Below are 12268 nucleotides of genomic sequence, written 5' to 3'. Positions count from 1 at the left end.
CGTGTGGTGGAGTTTCTGCTCAACATTGCAATTAGGAATCCCAGGTCCGCTGAACTGAACCCTAAAGTCAGCAACAGCGTCTCAGTCCGGAAGTACAGGTGTACTCAACCAGGGCTGAAGCAGTGGATTCCCATGGCAAGCATTCATTCTATAAGCACCACACCCTGCTTGGTTTTCCAACTATCAATTAGCAAAATGTCCCATTACTTGGTCAACAATTCTACGAGTCTAACCAGTTTTATTATATGTATGTTTATTCACTATTGGAAACTTTAGTTTATTTGTTGACAATGAATAGAACTTGAATGTAAACAAGAGCCTCTGCTCTTTCTGAGCACAGAGATTCAGATCTTGTTTAATTGCAGGGCCCTACCCAAAGCCCTAAACTCATTGTTTGAACCATGTATGTTTAATTTCAAAGCCCTTTGAGCTCTTTCTCCATACAGATCACAGCTTGTCTAACATAAATCTCATATGGTGTCACAGAACATCCTGCTGAATTTCACAATCATAACATTATTTTTCCTCTGACAATCACAGTCCCTACTGCTAACATTTCAGACTCCTTTATTTTGCTGAAGCAAATACTTAACTATAATGTTTCATTTAAATGCTATTTATGGAAATGTACTATGTAGGGTGGAGCCTCCTTTCTGCATGCTTGACAGTGCGCTGTGGGTTACAGAAATGCATCTGCCATGAAGGGGGATGTTTATAAAGGGGACAACTGAACTGGCAGCCAGGGTAGAGTCTGTATCCACAAAGGGAAGGTTTATGACAGGAAGCTTAACTTTGTGGGCTTGTTCAATCTTTCCTGAAAAACAAAGCAGCTATATAAGACCTGAAAGCAGTGGCTAAGAGAACATGACCAGTGAGACAACATTTCTTTAGAGACAACCTGCTTCATCGCCTCCTTCCCCACCCGGCACTCTCCAGCGTGTAGACAGAAATGACATATGCTGAATGAGTGCGCCTGAGTGAGTCATGCCTTAATAGCGAATTGCGTAATACAGATTTTTATCCCCAAATCTCAAACAGGATAAAATCACCCACTTTTTTTTTTTTTTTTAAACAAGGATTAAGTAGAATGAGTGAATGAGAAAGTGAAAACACTGCGAGATTTGTTTCCATTTATATTATCTTTTTTCCACCTCCGTACTGCAAAGAATAGAGGGGAAAAAATGAGAGGACCTACCGATAGTAGAAAGAGCTGGTCTGAGAGCAGCGGTAGCGCTTCACCACGAATCCCAAAGCCATGGCTACTGGCTGCCCTGGTGCCTGGCAGGGTCCATTCTTAGCAAGCACAGAAAGGAACGTTTGGCAAACTACGACTATCTGATAATGCCATAAAATCACTTTTACTAAATCAGGAGGATTCCCACGTGGCAGTAAATCCCAGCAGGGCAAAACCCTCCCAGCTGTTCAAAGAGCTTTAATGCCGTTGCTGAGAGCATATGCAACCAGGCTCAACCATCTTTACTCCCCACACAAACAAACCTAAGGGAAGGATTATGAGGCCGGTTGGAGATGCTCTCAGACTCCCAGCCACAAATTGACTGTATTAATTTGGTCTCCTTGCCCCATCTCCTATCCAAAGCATGTTATCCTTGAATCTTTTATGCTGCTTTACCTTTAGATTAAGTAGACATGTTTTTATGCTTTAGGAAGATACTCCCAACACATGTAAGATGCAAGTGTGTGAGACGAATGCAATGGGAACCAGCCTAGGAAAAAATCTGAAAGTGGACACAGTAAATGGTGCCAAATGCTATTGCAACATGAGATACTGCATCCCAGAGAGATACTGTATTGGATATATGTATCTGGAAAACTCCATTCAAAACTGGCTTAGGTCACAAATGAGAAGGGAGTCTGGAAGTTTCAAGCTAGAGCACTGTGAGATCCGAAACAATTTTGCGAGCACAGCAGGCTCTGCTCAGGAGATAGCCAGAAACTGGAATAGCAGAAGTGAGGTAAGTCAGTGACAAAACAGTGCTGTGGAAGATGCAGATCCAGACTGGGTGCACAGGTATTGTGCTAACATCCCAGTTTTGAAGAGCTGGCCTGATATGCCAGCCAGCTATACTGAAACCTGGTTTTGAATCCAGTTTCAGTATATTTAAGCAGGATGATCAATTCCTCACTGGCTATGTCTACACTACAGAATTAGGTCGGATTTATAGAAGCCGGTTTTATAGAAACCGGTTGTATGCAGCCGATTGTGTGTGTCCTCACCTAAAATGCTCTAAGTGCATGAAGTCGGCGGACCGCGTCCACAGTACCGAGGCTAGCGTCGACTTCCGGCGCATTGCACTATGGTACCTATCCCACAGTTCCCGGAGCCTCCGGCGCCCATTGGAATTATGGGTTGAGATCGCAATGCCCGGATGATGCAAAGCAGTGCCGCGAGGGGTTCTGGGTACATTGCGTCAGGCCCCTCCCCCGCCGTCACAGCAACGGCAGACAATAGATTCGCGCCTTTTTACCTGGGTTACCTGTGCAGACAACATACCACGCCAAGCATTGAGCCCGCTCAGCTCAGCTTACCGTCACCATATCTCTTCCGGGTGCCGGCAAACGTGGGACTGCATTGCTAAACAGCAGCAGCAGCTTACTGCCTTTTGGCGGTAGACGGTGCAGCATGACTGGTAGCCTTCATTGGCGATCTGGGTGCTGGCAGCTGTGGGGCTGGCAGCCGTAGGGCTGCATTGCACCAGCCCCTTGCCTTTTGGTAGAAGATGGTATATTACGACTGGTATCCGTCGTCGTCGTACTGCAGCGGCTGTCAATCATGGGCACCCGGGCAGACAATGATGGTTATCAGTCGTAGTATGCTATTTTCTGCCAAGTGCCCAGTATTGTCTGCTAAGCACCCAGAAGAGGCCGATGGCGATCTGGGTGCTGGCAGACATGGGGCTGGCAGACGTGGGGCTAGATTGCTACACAGCAGCAACCCCTTGCCTTTTGGGCAGTAGATAGCATATTACGATTGGTATCCGTCGTTGTCATACTGGGTATCAGATGGTGCAATAGACCTGAAGGCTTACTGCCAAGCGCCCAGTATTTGCTGCCAAGCACCCAGAAAATGCCAAGGGCTATCAGTCATGCTGCACCGTTGTCTTAAGATGTAAAAAATAGATTTATTCTCCATTCATTTGCTTCCCCCCTCCCTCCTGCTAAACCCAGGCTTTTGAGTTCAATCTTTGGGGGGGGGGCATTCTGTGTGACAGTTGTTTGTGTTTCCCTGATGCAAAGCCACCTTTCTTGATTTTAATTCCCTGTACCTGTACGCGGTGTCACTCGCCCCTCCCTCCCTCTCTCCCTCCCTCCCTTCTTCCCCTGGTCCGTCAGATACTACTTTCGCGCCTTTTTTCAGACCAGACGCCATAGCCAGCACTGGGATCATGGAGCCCGCTCAGATCACCGCGGCAATTCTGAGCACTATGAACACCACGCGCATTGTCCTGGAAAACATGCAGAGCCTCCTGGACATGCCAAAGCCAAACCAGGACCAGCTGAGGAGGAGGCGATTGCAGCGCGGCGACGATAGTGATGAGGAAATTGACATGGACCTCTCACAAGGCACAGGCCCCAGCAATGTGGAAATCTTGGTGTTACTGGGGCAGGTTCATGCCGTGGACCGCCGATTCTGGGCCCGGGAAACAAGCACAGAGTGGTGGGACCGCATCGTGTTGCAGGTCTGGGACGATGCCCAGTGGCTGCGAAACTTTCGCATGCGTAAGGGCACTTTCATGGAACTTTGTGACTTGCTTTCCCCTGCCCTGAAGCGCCAGAATACCAGGATGAGAGCAGCCCTCACAGTGGAGAAGCGAGTGGCGATAGCCCTGTGGAAGCTTGCAACGCCAGACAGCTACCGGTCAGTCGGGAATCAATTTGGAGTGGGCAAATCTACTGTGGGGGCTGCTGTGATCCAAGTTGCCAGGGCAATGAGAGACCTTGTGATATCAAGGGTAGTGACTCTGGGAAACGTGCAGACCATAGTGGATGGCTTTGCTGCAATGGGATTCCCAAACTGTGGTGGGGCCATAGACGGAACCCATATCCCTATCTTGGCACCGGCGCACCAAGCCGCCGACTACATAAACCGCAAGGGGTACTTTTCAATGCTGCTGCAAGCCCTGGTGGATCACAAGGGACGTTTCACCGACATCAACGTGGGCTGGCCGGGAAGGGTACATGATGCTCGCGTCTTCAGGCAGTCTCTTCTGTTTCGAAAGCTGGAGGAAGGGACTTTCTTCCCGGACCAGAAACTAACCATTGGGGATGTTGAAATGCCTATCGTGATCCTTGGGGACCCAGCCTACCCCTTAATGCCATGGCTCATGAAGCCGTACACAGGCAGCCTGGACAGTAGTCAGGACCTGTTCAACTACAGGCTGAGCAAGTGCCGAATGGTGGTGGAATGTGCATTTGGCCGTTTAAAAGCGCGCTGGCGCAGCTTACTGACTCGCTCAGACCTTAGCGAAAAGAATCTCCCCATTGTTATTGCTACTTGCTGTGCGCTCCACAATATATGTGAAAGTAAGGGGGAGACATTTATGGCGGGGTGGGAGGTTGAGGCAAATCGCCTGGCCGCTGATTACGCGCAGCCAGACACCAGGGCGGTTAGAGGAGCACAGCAGGGCGCGGTGCGCATCAGAGAAGCGTTGAAAACCAGTTTTGTGACTGGCCAGGCTACGGAGTGAAACTTCTGTTTGTTGCTCCTTGATGAAACCTCTGCCCCTACCCCACCACCCTGTTAACTCTACTTCCCTGCAAACCAACCACCCCACCCTCCCCTACTACCCTCCCCCCTTCGAGCACCACTTGCAGAGGCAATAAAGTCATTGTTGCTTCACATTCATGCATTCTTTATTACTTCAGCACACAACTAGGGGGATAATTGGAAAGGTAGCCCGGGATGGGTGGGGGAGGAGGGAAGGAAAAGGACACACTCCAATTTAAAACTTTAAAACTTATTGCTATGGAAATCATCTAGGGTGGAGTGAGTGGGTGGCCGAAGGCCCCCCCACCGTGTTCTTGGGCGTCTGGGTGAGGAGGCAATGGGACTTGGGGAGGAGGGCTGCTGGTTACAGAGGGGCTGTAGCGGCGGTCTCTGCTCCTGCTGCCTTTCCTGCAGCTCAACCATACGCAGGAGCATATCACTTTGATGCTCCAGCAGCCGGAGCATCGACTCTTGCTTTCTGATTACAAGTTGACGCCACCTCTCCTCTTCAGCCCGCGTTTCAGCACGCAACTTCTCCTCTTCAGCACGCCACCTCTCCTCTCGCTCATATTGGGCTTTTTTAAAATCAGTCATTGACTGCCTCCACGCATTCAGCTGTGCTCTGTCAGCGTGGGAGGCAGTCTGAAGTTCAGTAAACATTTCGTCACGTGTCCTTCGCTTCCTTCTTCGAATATTCACTAGCCTCTGCGAAGGAGTAAGATTTGCAGCTGGTGGAGAAGGGAGAGGTTGTTAAAAAAGATACATTTTAGAGAACAATGGGTAGACTCTTTCACGTTAGATTTTTGCTGTTCACAACATCACACAGCACATGTGCTTTCGTTACAAGGTCGCATTTTTCCTCTTATATTGAGAGTCTCCTGGTTTGGTGTGAGAGATCACTCACGCAGTGCCAGGACACAGATTTCAGCTTGCAGGCAGCCATGGTAAGACATATAGTCTTTGGGCTTTTTTAACCTTCTTAACATGTGGGGATGGTTTCAAACAGTTCTGCCCTCATTTCCCATACCAAGCACCCGTGCCATTTAAAATGGGTTTGCAATGTAAAAGGAGGGGCTGCGATTTCAGGTTTAACATGCAGCACAAACCCAACTAACTCCCCTCCCCCTCACACCCAATTCTCTGGGATGGTCACTTCACCCCTCCCCCCCACCGCGTGGTTAACAGCGGGGAATATTTCTGTTCAGCAGACCAGGAAGGGGCACCTCTGAATGTCCCCTTAATAAAATTGCCCCATTTTAACCAGGTGACCGTGAATGATATCACTCTCCTGAGGATAACAAAGAGCGATAAGGAATGGATGTTGTCTGCATGCCAGCAAACACCGGGACCATACGCTGCCATGCTTTGTTATGCAATGATTCCAGACTACGTGCTACTGGCCTGGCGTGGTAAAGTGTCCTACCATGGCGGACGGGATAAGGCAGCCCTCCCCAGAAACCTTTTGCAAAGGCTTTGGGAGTACATGAAGGAGAGCTTTCTGGAGATGTCCCTGGAGGATTTCCGCTCCATCCCCATACACGTTAACAGACTTTTCCAGTAGCTGTACTGGCCGCGATTGCCAGGGCAAATTAATCATTAATCATTAAACAGGCTTGTTTTTAAACCATGTGTAATATTTACAAAGGTACACTCACCAGAGGTCCCCTGTGTGCCCTCAGGGTCTTGGGTCAGTTCGGGGGTTACTGTTTCCAGGTCCAGGGTGACAAACATATCCTGGCTGTTGGGGTAACTGGTTTCTCCGCTTCCTTGCTGCTGTGAGCTATCTATGTTCTCTCCATCCTCATCTTCCTCGTCCGCCGAACCCGCTTCCCCGTTTGCAGAGAGGGACTCATAGAACACGCTTGGGCTACTGGTGGCTGCACGCCCTAGAATGGCATGCAGCTCCGCGTAGTAGCGGCATGTTTGCGGCTCTGCCCCGGACCTTCCGTTTGCGTCTCTGACTTTGTGGTAGGCTTGCCTTAGCTCCTTAATTTTCACGCGGCACTGCCGCGCGTCCCTGTTATGGCCTCTGTCCTTCATGGCCTTGGAGATCTTTTCTAATGTTTTGCCGTTTCTTTTACTGTTTCGGAGTTCGGCGAGCACTGCTTCATCTCCCCAGATGGCGATCAGATCCTGTACCTCCCGTTCGGTCCAGGCTGGAGCTCTTCTGCGATCCTGGGACTGGGACTGGGACTCCATCATGGTTACCTGTGCTGATGGGCTCTGCATGGTCACCTGTGCTCTCCACGCTGAGCAAACAGGAAATGAAATTCAAACGTTCGCGGGGCTTTTCCTGTCTACCTGGCCAGTGCATCTGAGATGAGAGTGCTGTCCAGAGCGGTCACAATGAAGCACTGTGGGATAGCTCCCGGAGGCCAGTAATGTCGAATTCCGTCCACACTAACCCAATTCCGACCCCCTAAGGCCGATTTTATCGCTAATCCCCTTGTCGAGGTGGTGTTAGGAAACCGGTTTAAAGGGCCCTTTAAGTCGACAGAAAGGGCTTCGTAGTGTAAACGTGTCCAGGCTTAAGTCGATTTAACGCGGCTAAAGTCGACCTAAACTCGTAGTGTAGACCAGGCCACTGCAGCAGTCCCAGCTGCATCCTGTATGGCAGTTCTCATTCTCCAATCCCCTTCCCTACAATGTTCCTGGGTCATCTCTCTACCTCAAAACAATTCTGCTCACAGGCCACCTGCCAACATCCTGAATAGATACAAGTCTGCAATACCAAATCCTGAAACACATCAGGATAAGTAAATCTCCTGGCATCTATAGGTACTTATCTATAAATTGCACCTCTATCACTATAGAACCTGAACATCTTGGAACCATTAGAAAAATGAAACAGCAATATCCATCTCTCTCCATACCCACTTGGTAGGAAGGAGCTTATTTTTGTGAATGATTTTGGGGTAAGCTAATGACATTGTGTATTTTAATAATAATAATAATAATAATAATAATAATAATAATGTTGCTTTTTTTGTGAAATGGGATGAAGTAAGTCTCCTGACTATCTAGCCCTATAAACTTGCATAACACCATGACATCCTTTGTGAGTATCTCCTCAGATATGGGGAGGTAAGATACACTAGGGATTAGGCTAGGAAAGTTCTTATATGTAATAAACCAATAATAATAAAGGGGCAGTAAAGACATAGGAGGTTGGGAAGAATGCTAATTCATTCATATTAATTAAACACAATTATAGAAAAACAAAAGCTAATTTTTCACCTTTCTTTGTTCACAAGCTATTTTTAATGGTTGCATCTTCCTCTTTTGTCCTTTGAATAAATAAACTCAATATTGTTTTAAAGAGGCTGAGAATTTTTTTTTTTAATTCCTCTTCCTCCTCCCACCCCATCACCCTCCCTCGTACTTAGCTATCTCTTTCTATCTTCACTGCCTCATTCACATGTGAATTCTCAGTTGTCTTTTCACGCCATACCAGCCAATTGTATTTTCTGAGACCTTTGGCTGCAAAGTGAAACTTACTAAAAATCATTGGGGTTTAGCTTCCTTTGTGGTTGTATTTATAAAGTAAAGTAATGTATACAATTACACACTTTCAAAGATGCTGTATTCGAGTGGTGCATTTCCGGATAAGAGGCCACTAATGCAAACACAACTCCATTAAACATTCAGTCTCTTCCACGTAAGGTGCCCAGGAGGTTAGTACTGCTACAAACGCTCATCAATTTCTTTCCAAAGAGATTGAAGCAGTATTCTTTTCCCTCATCGTCCTGTAGCACAACACTTTACAAATGCATTGGCAGAGCATCTGTGATGTCAAAAGAAATTGCTACACATTTCAAGCAAAAGAGTAATACTCTCTTACAGAACAGTTAATTTATTGATAGCAATAAAGATGCTGGGGTGAATTTTATTATTGGTAGATGAAGCCTAACTATTCTCTCCTGGCTTGCTGCTTCACCTTGGGCCTTTATCTACCCAACTTAGTCCCTTCTCCAAATGAACAAGGATTTGTCCTCATTGTTTAGATTTCTTGGCTGCCTGTGATAGCTCCTGCTGAGTCCTTTAGAATTCCTGTGCAAATATATTAAAAATTCAATGTTCATGTCACAGGGCCAAGGGCCGGCAAAGTCACAAATGCCAACAACGCCCTCTGGCCACTTCCCAGAAAAAGGATTGCTATGCTGAGAGAGTGCAGAAAGCCTGGTATTAGAAAGCAGAGCAGCTTAATCCCCAACTATTTTAGCAACTCTTGTCTGGCCCCCTCCTAGCAGCATCTCTAGTGCAGGCACAAGGCGGGGGAGGTGTTGGAGTAGGAGCTGCACAGTTGATAGGGGAATGGGGAAAGGTGGCAAAGATGTGTGGGAGGTACTGACTGCTGGGGCAAGAGGCATATATGTGGGAGTTCTGAGGACAGCGCTGTAAGAGGGAAAGTTGGTGTGGGAGCCCGGGGAGAGGAGAGATAGGGAAAGCAGCAGCTTTCAATCACTCCAGCCGGCCTCCCTTTCAGGCTGCCATGCTTTGCATCTACCTCTCCAGCTCCCTGTTTCCTCACCTCCTACATTGGGCCCTATTACTGGAACACCTCAATTCATTTGCCCACTGAGCTATTATTTTTAAATCCAGCCCTAGGTGTCTTAAGAGGATCATGGCACATTGACACAACAGACTGATGGTGCCAAATACCACCAGGGCCTGAAATAGAATTTACAGTTTGCAAATCATTGCCAAGACATCACAGGAGTCCCTTAGGTCTATCTGATCATTCATGTTTGCATGCTAAAAATCCGTATGCTGTTTTATAGGAGAAAAAATAGGGTGTGTACAATAGCCAGCTTCTACACCAAAGTAACTGGTGTTAAATGCAATTACCCCCTTTCACCCCCCAGAAAACAGTGCTTCCCTTATGCAGTAAGAGCAAATGTCCATCAATCCACATGTAGCAAGGTAGCATTCTCAGATGAAACCCAGTGTAGCCAGAGGAACACAAATGTAGGCTGTGACGGTGCACCCCCTAAGGCTTTATGGAAATATACTTATGAATGTCTATATGACATAACTGGAGTATGTTTTATGCTACATATGCCATGTAACATATCTCTGTAAAGGTTATGATCTACTGAATATGTTCATCCTATTTGTATGCATGTGTCATTATTGTATTAGAAGTTATGAATATTGGCTGTATACTTGTTTGATTTTAAATAGCCTTAGTAAGGCATTTGGTCAGATTCTTTAGAAAGGAATTTGCAAGTTAAGTGCCCAATCAAGAAGCACTTAACAGACAATGGATCTTGGAAGGCTTGGATCCACATAAGAAGTCTACATGAGGATGTTCAAGGTAGCATGTAAACCATGGCTGCTACCTGTAAGTTCTGAGTATAAGTTCTGTATAAGCTTTATACAGGGTAAAACGGATTTATTTGGGGTTTGGACCCCGTTGGGAGTTGGGCATCTGAGTGTTAAAGACAGGAACACTTCTTAAGCTGCTTTCAGTTAAGCTTGCAGTTTGTGGGACGTGGTTCAGACCTGGGTCTGTGTTTGTGGCCGGCAAGCGTATCTAGCACAGCCAGGTAGGGCTCTGGAGTCCCAAACTGGCAGGGAAAGCAGGGGAAGTAGTAGTAGTAGTCTTGACACATCAGTTGGCAGTCCCAAGGGAGTTTCTGTGATCCAACCAATCACACAGGCTTTACACTACTCATGGGTGAGAGATTTTATATCAGAAAACTTTGTTTAAAGTTTTCAAAATCCCCCATTAAAAATAACAGGATATCACCAGGTGGTGACTGTGACGGGTTGGATCACAGAAACCCCCCTGGGAGCTGCCAACTGATGTGCCGAGACTACCTCTGCTCCTGTTTCCCCTGCCAGCTCAGGACTCTAGCACCCTGGCTTGCTGAGACAGACACTTCTGTCTGCTCCAACACAGACCCAGGGTCTGAACTACTTGGCCCAAAGCTGCAGGTTTACCTGAAAACAGCTCACAGAAGTGTGCTTGTCTTTAGCACTTAGATGCCCAACTCCCAATGGGATCTAAACCCAAATAAATCCATTTTACCCTGTATAAAGCTTATGCAGGGTAAACTTATAAATTGTTCGCCCTCTATAACACTGATAGAGAGGTATGCACAGTTGTTTGCTCCCCCAGATATTAATACATACTCTGAGTTAATTAATAAGTAAAAAGTGATTTTATTAAATACAAAAAGTAGGATTTAAGTGGTTCCAAGTAGTAACAGACAGAACAAAGTAAGTCACCAAGCAAAATAAAATAAAATGCGCAAATCTATGTCTAATCAAACTAAATACAGATAATCTCACCCTTAGAGATGCTTCAGTAAGTTTTTTCCTCAGACTGGACACCTTCCAGGGCTGGGCACAATTCTTTCCCCTGGTACAGCTCTTGTTCCAGCTCAGGTGATAGCTAGGGGATTCTTCATGATGGCTCCTCTCTCTCTCTGTTCTGTTCCACCCCTTTATATATCTTTTGCATAAGGCAGGAACCCTTTGTCCCTCTGGGTTTCCACCCCCCACCTCACTGGAAAAGCACCAGGTTAAAGATGGATTCCAGTTCAGGTGACATGATCACATGTCACTGCAAGACTTCATTACCCACTTGCCAGCACACACGTATACAGAAAGACTTACAAGTAAAACACAGCCATCTGCAGACAATGGTCCTGGTTAATGGGAATCATCAAGATTCCAAACCACCATTAATGGCCCACACTTTGCATAATTACAATAGGCCCTCAGAGTTATATTTTGTATTCCTAGTTTTAGATACAAGAGTGGTACATTTATACAAATAGGATGATCACACTCAGTAGATTATAAGCTTCGTAATGATACCTTACAAGAAACCTTTTGCATGAAGCATATCCCAATTACATTATATTCACTTATTATATTTTTATAAAACCATAGACTGCACAACGTCACAGTGACCTTATTTACCACGCTTAAGCCTATGGAGTTAAGTCCCTGATAATATGAGTTAATGACAGACCTTTCGTCACAACAGCATGGGTGACATGGCATGATTGAAGGAGCAGCACATCATCCACTTTGTTGGCTACATCCTGTGAGCAGTTTCTCCATAACTCACAAAGTTAACAAGGCCTCTAACATCTGAAGCCTTGCTGTCTCCACGATTTTATGCACTGCTTTTTAGACAGAGAAGGCAGCGCTATCGATTGAAGCAGCGCAGCATGACAGACACAAATAATGAATTCAGCCCAGCAGAGAGAGCGAAAATGCATTAAACACACAATAATGTTGTAAAGTCAAAGAAGCCTGTCAGGGTCCTAAGTACAGGGCAGCCCATTTACTACTCAATCCAACTCTACCACTGGGCTTCATGGAGTAAAAAATAACCTGTCTGGCTTCCAATTAAGACGATCATGACACTTTACAAAAGTGAAAAATGCAGTTGAGGCAGGTAAAAACAAAATATATTGCCCCTCCCCAAGCCACCAACAAAACACAAGCAAGCCTAGATATACCAACTGAGAGTGCTAAGGTGGGTCTAACCAAACTAGCTTCTGAATTTTGGGAGCTGTAGCC

The 12268-nt window shown here is 46.4% G+C and overlaps 1 protein-coding gene across 2 annotated transcripts in view; it reads right to left on the bottom strand.

Moving 5' to 3' along the window:
- LOC112105877 (ras GTPase-activating protein nGAP) overlaps positions 1 to 12268 on the bottom strand; it is a 275040-nt gene that overhangs the window by 47053 nt on the left and 215719 nt on the right. The window lies entirely within an intron of this gene.

Source organism: Terrapene carolina, unplaced genomic scaffold (genome assembly GCF_002925995.2).
Source record: "Terrapene carolina triunguis isolate 2854851 unplaced genomic scaffold, T_m_triunguis-2.0 Scaffold210, whole genome shotgun sequence".
NCBI classification, from domain to species: domain Eukaryota; kingdom Metazoa; phylum Chordata; order Testudines; family Emydidae; genus Terrapene; species Terrapene triunguis.
The sequence above is the reverse complement of the archived record's forward strand: the minus strand, read 5'-3'. Positions and strand labels throughout refer to the sequence as shown.